We start from the raw sequence: 18,535 nt of genomic DNA, 5'->3' as shown, positions 1-18,535 counted from the left end.
CGGTTACAATGGGAGCAGATCTACATATCCGTATCGCCAAGCTAGCCTTCCACGCCAAGGAAAGTTCCATCCGGACACGGGACGAAGTCTTCAATCTTGTATCTTCATAGTCCAGGAGTCCGGCCAAAGGTTACAGTCCGGTCATCCGGACACCCCCTAATCCAGGACTCCCTCAGTAGCCCCTGAACCAGGCTTCAATGACGACGAGTCCGGCGCGCAGATTGTTGTCGGCATTGCAAGGCGGGTCCCTCCTCCGAATACTTCATAGAAGATGTTGAACACCAGGATAGTGTCCGGCTCTGCAAAACGAGTTCCGCATACCACTGTAGAGAGAATAATATTTGCACAAATCTAATCTGCTGACGTATTCTGCAGCGTGACATCACGCCACGGCCAAGCCTTTATTCGAATCGTTTTACTGTCCCACCTCAGCATGTTTAGCGAGTCGGTTTCCTTGGCACGTCTTGTCAAAGCAGAGATCGTGTCCCCTTATTCCGGGATTCTCGCCAATACGGCCGTGGGTAACCCAATCGTGCATGTTGGTATATCTCCTCAATCGAAGGCGAGTCCCAAACGGTCACGGGGAGGGATCTTGGTATTCAACCTCTTTATAAAGAGACCAAGGCTCGACTCCTTTCTTTCAATCTCAATCAAATCCGCCTCTCACCTTGAGTTCCAACACCCAAAGCTCCCGATTCAGGCGCTTCGGACCTTCGATGATGTCCGGCTCCATCTATCGGTGTCAAAACCGGCGTATCTCGGGTAGGGGGTCCCGAACTGTGCGTCTAGGCGGATGGTAACAGGAGACAAGGGACACGATGTTTTTACCCAGGTTCGGACCCTCTTGATGGAGGTAAAACCCTACTCCTGCTTGATTAATATTGATGATATGGGTAGTACAAGAGTAGATCTACCACGAGATCAGAGAGGCTAAACCCTAGAAGCTAGCCTATGGTATGATTGTTGTCCGTCCTACGGACTAAAACCCTCCGGTTTATATAAACACCGGAGAGGGCTAGGGTTACATAGAGTCGGTTACAATGGGAGGAGATCTACATATCCATATCGCCAAGCTTGCCTTCCACGCTAAGGAAAGTCCCATCCGGACACGGGACGAAGTCTTCAATCTTGTATCTTCATAGTCCAGGAGTCCGGCCAAAGGTTATAGTCCGGCTATCCGGACACCCCCTAATCCGGAACTCCCTCAGTAGCCCCCAAACCAGGATTCAATGACGATGAGTCCGGCGCGCAGATTTGTCTTCGGCATTGCAAGGCGGGCTCTTCTCCAACTTCCATATACCTGTTGAATATTGTCCGGCTTCTGGTGAATGTTGCGCTTCTTGGCCTCTGCGCCCAATAATGGCCATCTTCCACGTGTCAAACAAATGCAAAAAGTCAGGGTGTTTTTTTCATTTACCTCCCTAGCTGCGCAAATGAGCCGCCTATAAAAGAGACGGGGATTAGATCCAAATCACACCATCTTCCCTCCGCGAGTATTCATCGGAGCGCATTCGACAGAGATCCATTTCATCATGGCCAGTCGACGCAGCTCCTCCTCTCGCCCCCCCCCCAGCCCTCAGCCTGGAGATTGGGAGAGATGTTCCGTCCCGAACAGCAAGCTAGTGGCGCTCCAAGCCAAGGGGTTTCTCCCCCCAGCCTACATGGTCCTGGTTTGAGCCGGGCTTGCCACTTATAATGGTGGAGAGCAAGCGGAGAGTGCCCCCAATCCCTCCAAAGGAGAGCGGGTATTCCTTGTCCCTTATTTGATAAGAGGGCTCGGATTTCCAATTCATCTGTTTCTCCGGGGGCTCCTGGAGTTCTACGGCCTCCAGTTGCACAACCTTACACCTGCCTCCATATTGCAGATTGCGGGCTTCGTAGCCCTTTGCGAGCTGTTTTTGGGCATCGAGGCTCATTTCGCGTTATGGAAGAAGCTGTTCTGCCTTGTGCCCCGCTCTCAGGAGGGGTTGATATATCAAGTGGGCGGAGCCGAACTATGGCGCGTTGCCGGGACCGGATATCTATCCGGAACCCCAAAGAAGGCGTCCGAAGACTGGCCTTCAGAATGGTTTTATATAGAAGATGTCCCCCAGCCGGACCCTGTTCGGATCAGCCTCCCTGAGTTCAATAATGGTCCTTTGAAGAAGCGCCTAAGCTGGCGCCCACGGAGCCCTCAGAAGGAAAATGACAGGGACGTCCTTTACCTGATGAGCCGGATAAGGTTGTTAGCTCATTCCGGACTGACCATGATCGAGGTCATGGCCACATGCATTATGCGGGGGGTGCAGCCGCTTCAGTATAGAGGCCACCCCATGTGGGATTTCAACGGGGAGGACGACGCCACCCGGTGCGGCCATAAGGGGCCGGAATCGGCTGCTTCTCTAATAGAGATCTTGTCCACTTTGTACAAGGGAGAAGAGGAGGAATTCCTCTGCGTCAACCCACGGGGTGGATTTTCTATGTACAATCCTCCAAGTTGGGTAAGCGGACACTTTAACTTGCCCATCCGTTTCATATTCCCATAGTTAAGTATTCACTCTAGCAATTTCAATGCAGGAGCTACGCCAGGCTGTAAAGGAGATAAACAACCCTCCTCCACAACCCGAGGACCTAGAACGGTCCTTCGACCGGGACTCCCAAGAGGACCCGGACTTGTCTGTGGAGCTGATCGATGGGGTAATTCATCAATTGAGCAAGGACAACACATTAGTGGCCATTACGGCCGATTATCCCGGACTACTTCCAGCCTCACGAGTAACCGAAACCGAAGTCCCAGTACTTTTTAAGATGATCCATCCATGCTTATTTTTGATCACCGTATACCAACAGTATTTTTGCAGGGGAAGTCCTTGAGGCGGAGGGCCAAGCCTGTGGTGGCTAGCCAACAAGGGGCAGCAAAGCCCAGCAGGCTGAAAAGAAGTGCGGTCCGGATTTAGACGCCGGCGCAACGGTATGGCGTGCAATTTAATTCCAGGGTTTATTCCCTCAAGGTACACTAACGCTCGTGCTCTCTTCAGGAAGAAGAGCGCTCGCCGGACTATATCCGGAGAGGTTGCCAATCATGCCTCCACCAGCCAGGATTCAAGGCCGGGTCCGGAAGCGGAGGCGAACACGGGGCGCGCACCGGACGCTCCTCCGACAGAGGATGTAGACGGGCTGTCTGCCACCAATTCTGACGTGGAGAGCGCCATGAACCACAGGCATCGCCGGACTATTTTTCGTGAAGCTTGTTTCTCCCAAGAGGCATTGGATGCCTTCAATACGGGAGATGCGTACCTCCGTGCCGCTCAAAATGGTCTAGCCAGAGCCTTAGAGCAGTATGTAAAAGACATATGGGTGAGAAAATTTGATGGTTATATATGTCAGTAGCCCCGAGACTTGAAACAGTTAGAATAACTGATTTAAGGATCATTTGTTATGCAGGATCTTACGGAAAAGAATATCCAACTGTCCCTGGAGCTGGAAGAGTGCAAACCCAACTTGAGGCCGCACTAGCCGCAGCAGGGGAGGCCAAGGAGACCCCCTCTGGTAATATATGCTTCAAAAGATAAGTATGTTGTGAAGTGTGGCATGTGTGCAAATCTGACAATAACAGTGCAGATGGCGCCGGAGTGGATCCGGAGAAGCAACAACTCTTGCGCCCGTTAAAGGTCGGCGGGAGCGTGCTTACGAGGGTGAGGCAAGAGAAGAATAAGCTCCAAGATGCCAACACCCAGCTGGGCGAGTAACTAAAGGATGTTCGTGCTCAGCTGTCGGACTCCGTGAGGGAGAATTGGCGGCTTCGACGCGACATTTTTAGTAAGTGCTTGAACGAACTTCGAAAAAGAGTTCGGCGAGGAAGTCAATTGACATAGTTATGTGTGTAGGTATGCTGACAGGTTGGCCTGCGGAGGAAATGCCCTGTTCTACGGGTGACCTTCTTCCCGAGCTATCACAACTGCACGAACGAGTTCGGCAGGCAATGCGAGGCGTCGCCCAGGCCCTATGGCCATCCGTCTCCATGCCCAGGCCTTGGAGAGCTTCCAGAAAAGATGAAGGGAGCATGGTGGCGCTTCCGATTATGGAAGATATCGGCCTGCCGTCAAGGCACCAGGGAGGCCTGGGCCATGGTGAAGACGCGGTACACGAAGGCTGACCCAAACCACATGGCCGAGGTTGGACCTGTAGGGCCTGATGGTAAGGAGATCCCTGTGAGTTTAGTGTACGGCCAGGTAGAGTTGGCCGCCAAGTATTCCCAACAGGACTGTAAACTAGACAGCATGTTGGATGGTATTGAAGAGGAATATACCCAGTCAAATTGACTATGTAATTTAAGATGACATGTGAAATGCCTTCTAGCCAGATTGTAGATCGTTTGTCATTGCGGACCTTTTCGCTTCAACCTCGGGACCCAATAGTCCGGAGTGTATCCGAATACCCTCTCGGTTATGTAAAAACCGGGGCATGCGTGGAGACCAGGCGTAGGGGTCATTAGTGCTTTAACAGAGAAGTGCCCAACTAGTTATGTTATATTACATGGTTAGTAAGAAACATCTTCCAGGGAGAATAATTCTGTTAGGGGTTCCTTTCCCTGGGAGGCATGCCCTAAAGTGCATGTCTGGACTGCGAAAAAAAGCAGAAAAGCATCTAGGGGCGAATAAATAAAGGAGTGAGAAATCATCTTTTAGTTCACCGACCGAATATTCCCTTAAGAACGCTAGCTTTCGGCTTCACCCAGTCTGAGGTACACATCTGGCTGACCCGACAGTAACAATCGCAGAGGTGCTCCCTTTACCGCCTAGCCGAACAATCGGGAACATAGGGGTAAGCACAGGAGCCAGGCAACCCAGTTTGCCCAAAACTTAAGTCATATCGATGCATATAATGGTGAATAAAAGGTACATGCGGAAGTGTGACACATGTTCTAGGCATGAGGCCCGTATAAACAAGCTTTTGTTAAAGAAGCCCCCAGGTATAATGAGCGTGGATAACGCGTCAATTGTGTGCGAACAAGGCGTAAACGAGCCCTTAAAGGTTGTAAGAGAAAGGGAGGGAGAGGGAGAGAAATATAGGACAGCTAATGGGTAAAAAATAGACAGAGGAAGGAGACAAACACAGAGTCCGGCGCTAGGCGTAGAATCTTCAGAGACGGGCTGTGTTCCATGGGTTCGGCTCGAGTCGGTTATCCGATGCATCTCACAGACGGTACGCTCCACCAGTCAGGACTTGGTCAATAATGAAGGGACCTTCCCATTTGGGCTTGAGTTTGTCCTTTTTCTTGTCCGGCAGGCGTAGAACTAAATCGCCAACATTGTAAGTTTTGGCCCGTACTTCTCTGCTTTGATATCTTCGAGCCTACTATTGATAAAATGCGGAACGGGCTTTTGCCACGTCACGCTCCTCCTCTAAGGCGTCCAAACTGTCCTGCCAATCGAGTTTGGCTTATCTTTCTTCATACATGCGCACGCCAAGTGAGTCATGAATTATGTCGCAGGGCAGAATTGCCTCTGCGCCGTATACCATAAAGAATGGTGTGAATCCGGTGGTGCGATTCGGCATGGTCCGCAGCCCCCAGAGTACGGAGTCGAGCTCCTCTACCCAGTGCGTGTTAGATTCCTTGAGGGACCGCACTAATCTGGGTTTGATGCCTCTCATGATTAGACCATTTGCTCGCTCGACCTGGCCGTTAGTTTGTGGGTGATAGACTGAAGCGTGGTCGAGCTTGATGCCCGACCTCGCCGGCCGTAAAGTTCATGCCGTTATCAGTGATGATGCTGTGGGGGACGCCATAATGGTGTACGACCCCTGATATGAAGTCTATCACCAGTCCGGATTCGGCCGTCTTAACAGGCTTGGCCTCTATCCATTTGGTGAATTTATCCATCATGACCAGTAGGTATTTTTGCTTGTGGGTTCCTCCTTTAAGGGGTCCAACCATGTCAAGCCCCCAGACCATGAAGGGACAGGTGATGGGTATAGTTTGCAGGGCGGTGGGTGGCATATGGCTTTGGTTAGCAAAGAGCTGGCAACCGACGCATCGTTGGACTAAGTCCTGAGCATCTGCCCGGGCCGTCGGCCAATAAAATCCTGTACGGAAGGCTTTGCTTACAAGGGCCCGGGCTGCGGCATGGTGCCCTCCTAGTCCGACATGAATTTCAACCAGAAGATTCCGCCCTTCCTCTTCGGAGATACACCTTTGAAGGACTCCGGTGGTGATTTTCTTATAAAGCTCTCCTTCGTGGAATTTTATAGGCTTTAGATCGCCGCACTATGCAGCGTGCCTCATTTTGGTCCTCGGGAAGTTCCTGCCTGGTTAGGTGGCTAGGAATGATTCTCTCCACGGGGCAATGACTGCCATTATTACGTGGGTTGAGGATGTTACTTCGTTGGCAGAGCCTCCCGTTGTGTCAGCATGTTCGGGGTCGGGCGGTGCGGTTGGGTCCAGGTTGTTATTTCCAGATTCCCCTTCCCATAATACGGATGGCTTGAATAGCCTCTCCAAGAAAATGTCGGGGGGGACTGCATCGCGCTTTGCGCCGATGCGTGCCAAGACATCTGCCGCCTGATTGTTTTCCCGGGCTATATGGTGAAATTCGAGCCCCTCGAACCGAGCTGACATTTTTAGGACGGTGTTGCGATAAGCTGCCATTTTCGGATCCTTGGCATCAAAGTCTCCATTTATTTGGGATATCGTGAGGTTCGAATCCCCACGCACCTCTAGGCGTTGGATGCCCATGGAGACTGCCATCTGGAGACCATGTATAAGGGCCTCGTATTCGGCTGCGTTGTTGGACTCCGTATACATTATCTGGAGTACATATTGGACTGTATCTCCAGTTGGGGATGTCAGAACGATGCCAGCCCCCAGGCCAGCTAACATTTTGGAGCCGTCGAAGTGCATGATCCAGTTGGATTATGTGTCGTACTCTTTAGGGAGTTCGGCTTCAGTCCATTCGGCGACGAAGTCGGCCAAAACTTGCGACTTAATAGCTCGACATGGCTTATAGGTTATGTCGAACGGGAGGAGCTCAATGGCCCATTTGGAAATCCGGCCCGTCGCGTCGCGGTTGTTTATAATACTGTTAAGAGGTACTTCGGAGGCTACTATTATCGAACACTCCTGAAAGTAGTGTCACAGCTTCCGGGATGCCATAAACACCGCGTACGCTATCTTTTGATAGTGCGGGTACCGTGACTTGCATGGAGTGAGGATAGTGGACACGTAGTAAACTGGTTTTTGAAGGGGGAATTTGTGTCCGTCCGTTTCTCGTTCGACGATGAGCACTGCGCTTACAACTTGATAAGTTGCCGCAATGTATAATAGCATTGGTTCACCGATGTTAGGCGTGGCCAGGACCGGGTTTGTTGCCAATGTGGCTTTTATTTCTTCGAGTCTGGCCGTGGCGACATCCGTCCACTCGAAGTGTTCGGTGCGCTGAAGGAGGCGATAAAGGGGTAATGCCTTTTTTCCCAAGCGGGAGATAAAGCGGCTTAGAGCCGCCACGCATCCAGTCAATTTTTGTATTTGTTTGAGGTCCTTTGGAATATCCAATTGTGACAGAGCTCGGATCTTGGCTGGGTTTGCTTCAATTCCTCTACCGGATACAATGAAGCCCAGGAGCTTTCCGGTTGGTACGCCGAAAACGCATTTTTCCGGGTTAAGCTTGATGTTATATGCTCGGAGGTTATCGAATGTGAGCCACAAGTCATCTACTAGAGTTTCGAAACGCTTGGTTTTGACGACCACGTCATCTACCTATGCTTCCACTGTTTTGCCGATCTGGTTTGCCAGACATGTCTGAATCATGCGCTGATATGTTGCACCGGTGTTTTGAGCCCGAAGGGCATTGTGTTGAAGCAGAATGGGCCGTATGGGGTGATGAATGTCGTTGCGGCTTGGTCTGGCTCTGCCATCTTAATTTGATGGTAGCCGGAGTATGCATCGAGGAAACACAATGAATCGTGTCCTGCGGTGGCGTCGATAATTTGATCGATGCGGGGGACGGGGAAGGGATCCTTTGGGCAAGCCTTGTTGAGGTCCTTGAAATCGACGCATAGGCGCCAGGATTTGTCCTTCTTTGGTACCATCACCAGGTTTGCTAGCCAATCCAAATGTTTTATATCTCTGATGAATCCGGCCTCCAGTAGCTTGGCTAGCTCCTTTCCCATGGCTTGTCTCTTAGGTTCGGAGAAACGCCGAAGAGCCTGCTTGACAGGCTTGAATCCTTTTAGGATGTTTAGGCTGTGCTCGGCCAGCCTGTGTGGGATTCCTGGCATGTCTGAAGGGTGCCACGCAAAAATGTCCCAATTTTCATGTAGGAATTCTCGTAGTGCGGCATCTACATCAGGGTTTAATTGCGCCCCAATGGAGGCCGTTTTTGTAGGGTCCGTTGGATGGACTTGGAATTTGACTATTTCGTCCGCCGGTTTAAAGGAGGTGGACTTGGATCTTTTATCAAGTATCATGTCATCCCTGTTCACCGTGGAGCGTAGCGGAGTCAGTTCCTCGGCCGCTAGGGCTTCGGATAATGCCTCAAGGGCCAGTGCGGCTGTCTTAGTTTCGGCGCGGAGTGCTATGTCTGGGTCACTAGCAAGAGTGATGATTCCGTTGGGTCCGGGCATTTTGAGCTTCATGTACCCGTAATGGGGTATGGCTTGAAAAATTGTGAATGCCTCTCGCCCTAATAGGGCATGGTATCCGCTGCTAAACGGGGCCACTTGAAACGTGACCTCCTCGGACCTGTAATTATCCGGCGTGCCGAACACCACATCCAGTGTGATTTTTCCTCTACAGCACGCTTCCCGAGTGGGGATTATTCCTCTAAAGGTTGTGTTGCTTCGCTTAATGCGGCTCCAGTCTATTTCCATTTTTCGAAGGGTTTCCTCATAAATGAGGTTCAATCCGCTGCCACCGTCCATGAGTACCTTGGTAAGGTGAAATTCGTCCACTATTGGACTGAGGACCAATGCGGCTGGTGCTCGAGCTGTTCGGAATTTAGGTTCATCATTGGCATTAAAGGTAATAGCCGTGTCACTCCATGGGTTTATTGTTGCTACTTGGTAGACTTCGGCAAGGCTGCAGAGTGTTCGTTTTCACATTTTATTTGATGCGAAAGTCTCGAAGACTATTAATACCGCACTGGTATCCCTGGGCTGGTGCTCTATGAATTTTGGAGTTAGAAGCTCCTCGCCACTTCTGGCCACCTGCCATAGTATCCGACATGATCTAAGGCTATGAGTTGGTGTGACGCCCTCTGTACTATGAATTTTACAGGGTCCATTGAGCCATCCCTCCAGTACAGTTCCATGACCTATAGAGGGTTTTTGCTTTTTGGTGTTTAACCCAGGTGCCTGGCGATAATGCACCCTTTCATTTTGGACTGGGGTTGTATTCAGGGCCGGATTGTCCCAAAATTTTATTTCAGTTTTCCAGGCGCTTTGCATCGCACAGTTCTTTCGTACTATGGATGCCAAGTCGGTGAAGCGTGTAATTTCACAGCGACTTATGGCGTTGAGGATTCCGTTGTCCGTGCAATTATTGCAGAAGAATGAAATTGCATCCTCCTCGCGGCAGTCCTCTATCCTGTTCATAACCAGGAGGAATCTGGCCCAGTAATGGTGTACTGTTTCTGCGGGCTCTTGTCGAATTTGGGATAGATCCCTTATATTTGGGTGGCCGGGTGGAATTAAATCCGGAACCTCGCCCAATCTGAGGCTCAGGCGCCAAGGAGTTTCCGAACTCGGAAGCTTGGGTTCTTGGATGTTGTCTAATGAATCTAGCCCCTTCCTGACTTTAGGTTCAGGGATTGAGTGACGTCCTCCCCTCCGCGGGTATCCGGCTCGGAAGGATCGGGAATCCGGGCATAACTAGTCCTTAAGATAGATGAAGGCTTGCCACATTGTTCCTCCACCACTGCGACGTGGTGGGTGACCTGGGGAGAGTTAATCTCTCCCAGATCGGGTTTAAGCGCAATCTGATCATAGTCTGTAGCGACTCCCAGGGCAGTGATGCGATCCAAGAGCTCGTTTAAAGAAGAGAGCTCCATCGGATCTAACTGCTCGGCGAGTTCCGAGTTGACGTGGAGATTGCTTTCGATGACCCGAGAAGTCATCATCGGCGCGGCGGCCGAACAGGCAGTCATAAGAAAACCGCCTAGCCGGAGAGTTTGCTCGATAGCCAAAGCTCCTTTAGCAACAGCGCCGTCATTAAAGACGGGATGGGGCATCCTTCCTGATGGCGACAGCACAGCGGAACTCTCAATGAAAGCACCAATGTCGGTGTCAAAACCGGCGGATCTCGGGTAGGGGGTCCTGAACTGTGCGTCTAGGCGGATGGTAACAGGAGACAAGGGACACGATGTTTCTACCCAGGTTCAAGCCCTCTCGATGGAGGTAAAACCCTACTCCTGCTTGATTAATATTGATGATATGGGTAGTACAAGAGTAGATCTACCACGAGATCAGAGAGGCTAAACCCTAGAAGCTAGCCTATGGTATGATTGTTGTCCGTCCTACGGACTAAAACCCTCCGGTTTATATAGACACCGGAGAGGGCTAGAGTTACACAGAGTCGGTTACAATGGGAGGAGATCTACATATCCGTATCGCCAATCTTGCCTTCCATGCCAAGGAAAGTCCCATCCGGACACGGGACGAAGTCTTCAATCTTGTATCTTCATAGTCCAGGAGTCCGGCCAAAGGTTATAGTCCGGCTATCCGGACACCCCCTAATACAGGACTCCCTCACCCATGAACCTACACAAACAAACAAAGAACTCGCAACCAACGCGATAAAGGGGTTGTCAATCCCTTCACGGCCACTTGCGAAAGTGAGATCTGATAGAGATAATATGATAAGATAAATATATTTTTGGTATTTTATAATATAGATGCAGGAAATAAAGATGCAAATAAAAGTAGATTGGAAACTTATATGATAAAAGATAGACCCGGGGGCCATAGGTTTCACTAGAGGCTTCTCTCAAGATAGCATAAGTATTACGGTGGGTGAACAAATTACTATCGAGCAATTGATAGAAAAGCGAATAATTATGAGATTATCTAGGCATGATCATGTATATAGGCATCACGTCCGTAACAAGTAGACCGACTCCTGCCTGCATCTACTACTATTACTCCACACATCGACCGCTATCCAGCATGCATCTAGAGTATTAAGTTCATAGGAACAGAGTAACGCATTAAGAAAGATTACATGATGTAGAGGGATAAACTCAAGAAATATGATATAAACCCCATCTTTTTATCCTCGATGGCAACAATACAATACGTGCCTTGCAACCCTTTCTGTCAGTGGGTAAGGACACCGCAAGATTGAACCCAAAGCTAAGCACTTCTCCTATGGCAAGAAAGATCAATATAGTAGGCCAAACCAAGCCGATAATTCGAAGAAACTTGCAAAGATAACTTAATCATACCAAAAAGAATTCAGAGAAGATTCAAATATTATTCATAGATAAACTTGATCATAACCCCACAATTCATCGGATCTCGACAAACACACCGCAAAAAGAGATTACATCGAATAGATCTCCACAAGAGAGGGGGAGAACATTGTATTGAGATCCAAAAAGAGAGAAGAAGCCAACTAGCTAATAACTCTGGACCCGAAGGTCTGTGGTAAACTACTCACAACTCATTGGTGGGGCTATGGTGTTGATGTAGAAGCCCTCCATGGTGGGTTCCCCTTCCGGCAGAACGACGGCAATGGCTCTAAGATGGGATCTCGCGGATATCGAAGGTTACGATGGTGGAAATATTTCTTCGGTGGCTCCCTGGATGTTTTCGGGGTATGTAGGCTTATATAGGAGGAAGAAGTACGTCGGTGGCCGCCCGAGGGGCCCACGAGTCAGGGGGCGCACCCAGGAGGGGTTGGCGCGCCCTCCTATCTCGTGGCCGCCTCGGTTGCTTCTTGGCTTGCACTCCAAGTCATATGGATCACGTTCGTTCCGAAAATCATGCTCCCGAAGGTATCATTCCGTTTGGACTCTGTTTGATATTCCTTTTCTTCGAAATACTAAAATAGGCAAACAAAACAGCAATACGGGATGGGCCTCCGGTTAGTAGGTTAGTCCCAAAAATGATATAAATTTGTAAAATAAAGCCCATAGACATCCAAAACAGGTAATATAATAGCATGGAACAATCAAAAATTATAGATATGTTGGAGACGTATCAACGACCATGCAAGTGTTAGCGCCGGTGGCCTCATTCTATTCTGTGAGGAGAGCGTGAGGAAGAAGACATTGATCCCCACATGCAAGTGAGCCCCGCCTGTCGGCTTCTGCGTGTTGACCCAGCAGATCCCGTAGACGTGTTTAAGTGGAAGCTTAATTTGGTGTTTACGCTTTCTGTAGGTGAAAGCGTATTCTGCTACGGTTTTGAGGCGGGATACATTTTCTCTATGGGAAGGCGTACATCTAGAAATGCGCTTTCTGTTTAAACCCCGTCAGTCCAAATAGTTATATAGCGGACGTTCGTCAGTTAAGTACAGAAATGAATACTTTTTATTTATTTTTCTGCCTAACTAACGAACGGCCGTATCTCTTCAACCGTAACTCTGATTCAGGTGATCCAAAAGCCCACGTTTTCTATTCGTCAAGCATGTTCTGTTGGTACTATTTTCATGATGTTGTCATATTCTGAAAATGACCATTTTTCCCTTGGCCATATTCAGCCCCCTTCAAGAGAGAAACATTTCCGGTGACCCATTTCACGAGTTCCTCGCACCTTTTCCCGATGGATCCTTCATCCCCAGGCAAGCCACGACAACCACTTGCATGATGGCATTGCAGTAGCCATGGTTTTCCAATGAATATTAAAATACTTTGTGCATGTTAATATTTTGTGAATGCTTGTGAATCCATGCTCATCATCATGCTATGTACATATGCACCTTATTAGTTATGTGATTACTTGCTAGTATTATTATTCTTGTATGTCTTTCTTGTAATTATTTCATACTAGTGGTAGCGATATGTTCCGATGCATTATTATTGTCTATTATGAAAAGTACCTATGATTTGCATGATCATCATTATGCCATGTTCATCTGCATCAAGTAGATTAAGTGTTTTATTATCGTTGATGCCAATGATTCATATTTTAAATCAGTATGCTGATACGTCTCCTTCGTATCTACTTTTCCAAACACTTTTGCCCTTGTTTTGGACTCTAACTTGCATGATTTGAATGGAACTAACCCGGAATGACGTTGTTTTCAGCAGAACTGCCATGGTGTTATTTTTGTGCAGAAATAAAAGTTCTCGGAATGACTTGAAAATCCACGGAGCAACTTTTTGAAATCAATAAAAAATACTGGCGAAAGAACCAGCACCAAGGGGCCCACACCCTGTCCACGAGGGTGGGGGACGCCCCTCCCAGGGCGCACCCCCTGCCTGGTGGGCCCCCTGGACCTCCACCAACCTCAACTCCAACTCCATATATTCACGTTCGCAGAGAAAAAAATCAGAGAGAAAGTTTCATCGCATTTTACGATATGGAGAAGCCACCAAGCCCTAATTTCTCTCGGGAGGGCTGATCTGGAGTTCGTTCGGGGCTCTGGAGAGGGGGATTCGTCGCCGTCGTCATCATCAACCATCCTCCATCACCAATTTCATGATGCTCACCGCCGTGCATGAGTAATTCCATCGTAGGCTTGCTGGACGGTGATGGGTTGGATTAGATTTACCATGTAATCGAGTTACTTTTGTTAGGGCTTGATCCCTAGTATCCACTATGTTCTGAGATTGATGTTGCTATGACTTTGCTATGCTTAATGCTTGTCACTAGGGCCCGAGTGCCATGATTTCGTATTTGAACCTATTATGTTTTCATGAATATATGTGAGTTCTTGATTCTATCTTGCAAGTCAATAGTCACCTATTATGTGTTATGATCCGACAACACCAAAGTGACAATAATCGGGACCACTCTCGGTGATGACCGTAGTTTGAGTTGTTCATGTATTCACTAAGTGTTAATGCTTTGGTCCGGTACTCTATTAAAAGGAGGCCTTAATATCCCTTAGTTTCCATTAGGACCCCGCTGCCACGGGAGGATAGGACAAAAGATGTCATGCAAGTTCTATTCCATAAGCACGTATGACTATAATCGGAATACATGCCTACATTACATTGATGAACTGGAGCTAGTTCTGTGTCACCCTATGTTATAACTGTTACATGATGAACCGCATCCGAAATAATTATCCATCGCTGATCCAATGCCTACGAGCTTTTGACATCTTGCTCTTTGCTTATTTACTTTACCGTTGTTGTTGTTACAATTACTACAAAACTGCTACTGTTACTTTTGCTACTATTACTGTTACTTCCATACTATTTTGCTACTAAATACTTTGCTGCAGATACTAAGTTATCCAGGTGTGGTTGAATTGACAACTCAACTGCTAATACTTGAGAATATTCTTTGGCTCCCCTTGTGTCGAATCAGTAAATTTGGGTTGAATACTCTACCCTCGAAAACTATTGTGGGTTATCATATGCTTCCCATCCATGTTCATGTTGATATCATGTTCATATGCATTATAATTCATCATGCTATTTTATTGTTATGACTCAGCTCATCCTCATTCACGTTGAATCTGGTGTTAATCGAACTTGAACAAATATGTTGGCTGAGTCATAGTGCCATCGAATCGAGCTGACCAGTGCAACCACACTTGCCTGGATGGGGTGGTCCTAACTCGGTTTCTTGTCATACCTCTCGTCGATGCCTCCAACTAGGGAAGGTTATGTGCGCGCGCTACCCTGACCATGTAGGCGGCCATAAGCCTTGTATGCCCAAAGTTTTATGATACCATTGTCCCTGTTTGGGACCGTTTTTGTTTTTCCATGACTATGGCCGGCTACGAAGGTGGTAGATGTCCGGAGTGGGCATCTAGGGCCACCCATGACTTAGCCCAAAGGGAAGTTTGTCAGAGTGGTCGGGAGAGTGTTATGCAATAGATCCGTTTTCTCGGAACACCATTGGTCGAATGGGAGCACGAGGCTGCTACCTCTTGAGCATGCGTTGGTTTTCCCTTGAAGAGGAAAGGGTGATGCAGCAAAGTAGCGTAAGTATTTGCCTCAGTTTTTGAGAACCAAGGTATCAATCCAGTAGGAGGCTACACTCAAATCCCTAGTACCTGCACAAATAAATAAGAACCTTGCAACCAACGCGATAAAGGGGTTGTCAATCCCTTCACGGCACTTGCAAAAGTGAAGTCTGATAGAGATAATAAGATACATATTTTTGGTATTTTTATGATATAGATTGGAAAGTAAAGATTGCAAGATAAAATAGATAGGAAAACTTATGTGATGGAAAATAGACCCGGGGGCCATAGGTTTCACTAGTGGCTTCTTTCAAGATAGCATAAGTATTACGGTGGGTGAACAAATTACTATCGAGCAATTGATAGAAAAGTGCATAGAGTTATGAGAATATCTAGGCATGATCATGTATATAGGCATCATGCCTGCGACAAGTAGATCGAAACGATTCTACATCTACTACTATTACTCCACACATCGACTGCTATCCAGCATGCATCTAGAGTATTAAGTTCATAAGAACATAGTAACGCATTACGCAAGATGACATGATATAGAGGGATAAACTCAAGCAATATGATATAAACCTCGTCTTTTTAACCTCGATGGCAACAATACAATACGTGCCTTGCTGCCCCTGCTGTCACTGGGAAAGGACACCACAAGATTGAACCCAAAGCTAAGCACTTCTCCCATTGCAAGAAAGATGAATCTAGTAGGCCAAACCAAACTGATAATTCGAAGAGACTTGCAAAGATAACAAATCATACATAAAAGAATTCAGAGGAGATCCAAATATTGTTCATAGATAATCTTGATCATAAACCCACAATTCATCAGATCTCGACAAACACACCGCAAAAAGTATTACATCGAATAGATCTCCAAGAAGACCGAGGAGAACTTTGTATTGAGATCCAAAGAGAGAGAAGAAGCCATCTAGCTAATAACTATGGACCCGAAGGTCTGAGGTAAACTACTCACACTTCATTGGAAAGGCTACAGTGTTGATGTAGAATCCCTCCGTGATCGATTCCCCCTCCAACGGAGCGCCGGAAAAGGCCCCAAGATGGGATCTCATGGGTATAGAAGGTTGCGGTGGTGGAAATAGGGTTTCATGGTGCTCTCGGATGTTTTTAGGGTATATGAGTATATATAGGTGAAAGAAGTCGGTCAGGGGAGCCACAAGGGTGGGGGGCCGCCTACCCCCCGCCCCCCGGCGCGCCTCCCTGCCTCATGGCCGCCTTGTTGCTTCCTTGACGTCCACTCCAAGTCTGCTGGATTGTGTTTGTTCCAAAAACGACTCTCCCGAAGGTTTCATTCCGTTCGGACTCCGTTTGACATTCCTTTTCTGCGAAACACTGAAATGGGCAGAAAAACAGCAATTTGGACTGGGCTCCGATTAATAGGTTAGTCCCAAAAATAGTATAAAAGTGTATAACAAAGCACATTAAACATCCAAAACAGATAATATAATAGCATGGAACAATAAAAAATTATAGATACGTTGGAGACGTATCAAGCATCCCCAAGCTTAATTCCTGCTCGTCCTCGAGTAGGTAAATGATAAAAACAGAATTTTTGATGTGGAATGCTACCTAGCATAATTCTCAATGTAATTTTCTTTATTGTGGCATGAATGTTTAGATTCGAAAGATTCAAGACAAAAGTTTAATATTGACATAAGAGTAATAATACTTCAAGCATACTAACAAATTAATCATGTCTTCTCAAAATAACATGGCCAAAGAAAGTTATCCCTACAAAATCATATAGTCTGGCTATGCTCTATCTTCATCGCACAAAATATTTAAATCATGCACAACCCCGGTCTTAGCAAAGCAATTGTTTCATACTTTAGTATTCTCAAACTTTTTCAATCTTTACGCAATACATGAGCGTGAGCCATGGACATAGCACTATAGGTGCAATAGGATGGTGGTTGTGGAGAAGACAAAAAAGGAGAACATAGTCTCACATCAACTAGGCGTATCAATGGACTATGGAGATGCCCACTAATGGATATCAATGTGAGTGAGTAGGGATTGCCATGCAACGGATGCAATAGAGCTACAAGTGTATGAAATCTCATCAAAAGAAACTAAGTGGGTGTGCATCCAACTTGCTTGCTCATGAAGACCTAGGGCAATTTGAGGAAGCCCATCATTGGAATATACAAGCCAAGTTCTATAATGAAAAATTCCCACTAGTAGTATGAAAGTGACAAAATAGGAGACTCTCTATCATGAAGATCATGGTGCTACTTTGAAGCACAAGTGTGGTAAAAGGATAGTAACATTGTCCCTTCTCTCTTTTTCTCTCTTTCTTTTGGTGGACTTCTTTGGCCTCTTTTTTTATTTGGGCTTCTTTGGCCTCTTTTATTTTTCATAAAGTCCGGAGACTCATCCCAACTTGTGAGGGAATCATTGCTTCCATCATCCTTTCCTCACATGGGACAATGCTCTAATAACGAAGATCATCACACTTTTATCTACTTACAACTCAAGAATTACAACTCGATACTTAGAACAAAATATGACTCTATATGAATGCCTCCGACGGTTACTGGGATGTGCAATGAATCAAGAGTGACATGTACGAAAGAATTCTGAAGGTGGCTATGCCACAAATACGATGTCAACTACATGATCGTGCAAAGCAATATGACAATGGTGGAGCGTGTCATAATAAACGTAATGGTGGAAAGTTGCATGGAAATATATCTCGGAATGGCTATGGAAATGCCATAGTAGGTCGGTATGGTGGCTGTTTTGAGGAAGGTATATGATGGGTGTATGATGTCGATGAAAGTTGCACGTCGCAAGAAGGTCTAGCAATGGTGGAAGGGTGGGAGTGTTGGGGAACATAGTAATTTAAAAAAAAATCCTACGCACATGCAAGATCATGGTGATGCATAGCAATGAGAGGGGAGAGTGACATCTACGTACCCTCGTAGACCGTAAGCGGAAGCGTTATGACAACGCGGTTGATGTAGTCGTACGTCTTCACGATCGGCCGGTCCAAGTACCGAACGTATGGCACCTCCGCGATCTGCACACGTTCAGCTCGGTGACGTCCCACGAACTCACGATCCAGTAGAGCTTCGAGGGAGAGTTCCGGCAGCACGACGGCGTGATGACGGTGTTGATGAAGCTGCCGATGCAGGGCTTCACCTAAGCACCTCTACGATATGACCGAGCTGGATTATGGTGGAGGGGGGCACTGCACACGGCTAAGAGAGGTCAATGATCAACTTGTGTGTCTTGGGGTGCCCCCGCCCCCGTATATAAAGGAGCTAGGGGGGAGGCGGCCGGCCAAGGAGGAGGGCGCGCCAATGGGGGAGTCCTACTCCCACCGGAAGTAGGACTCCCCCTTTCCTAGTAGGAGTAGGAGAAGGGGGAAGGAGGAGAGAGGGAGGAAGGAAAGGGGGGCGCCCCCCCCCCTCCTTGTCCAATTCAGACTAGAGGGGGAGGGGGCAC

This window comes from Triticum dicoccoides, chromosome 2B (genome assembly GCF_002162155.2).
Source record: "Triticum dicoccoides isolate Atlit2015 ecotype Zavitan chromosome 2B, WEW_v2.0, whole genome shotgun sequence".
Lineage (NCBI taxonomy): Eukaryota > Viridiplantae > Streptophyta > Magnoliopsida > Poales > Poaceae > Triticum > Triticum dicoccoides.
This window is presented reverse-complemented; position numbering follows the sequence as displayed.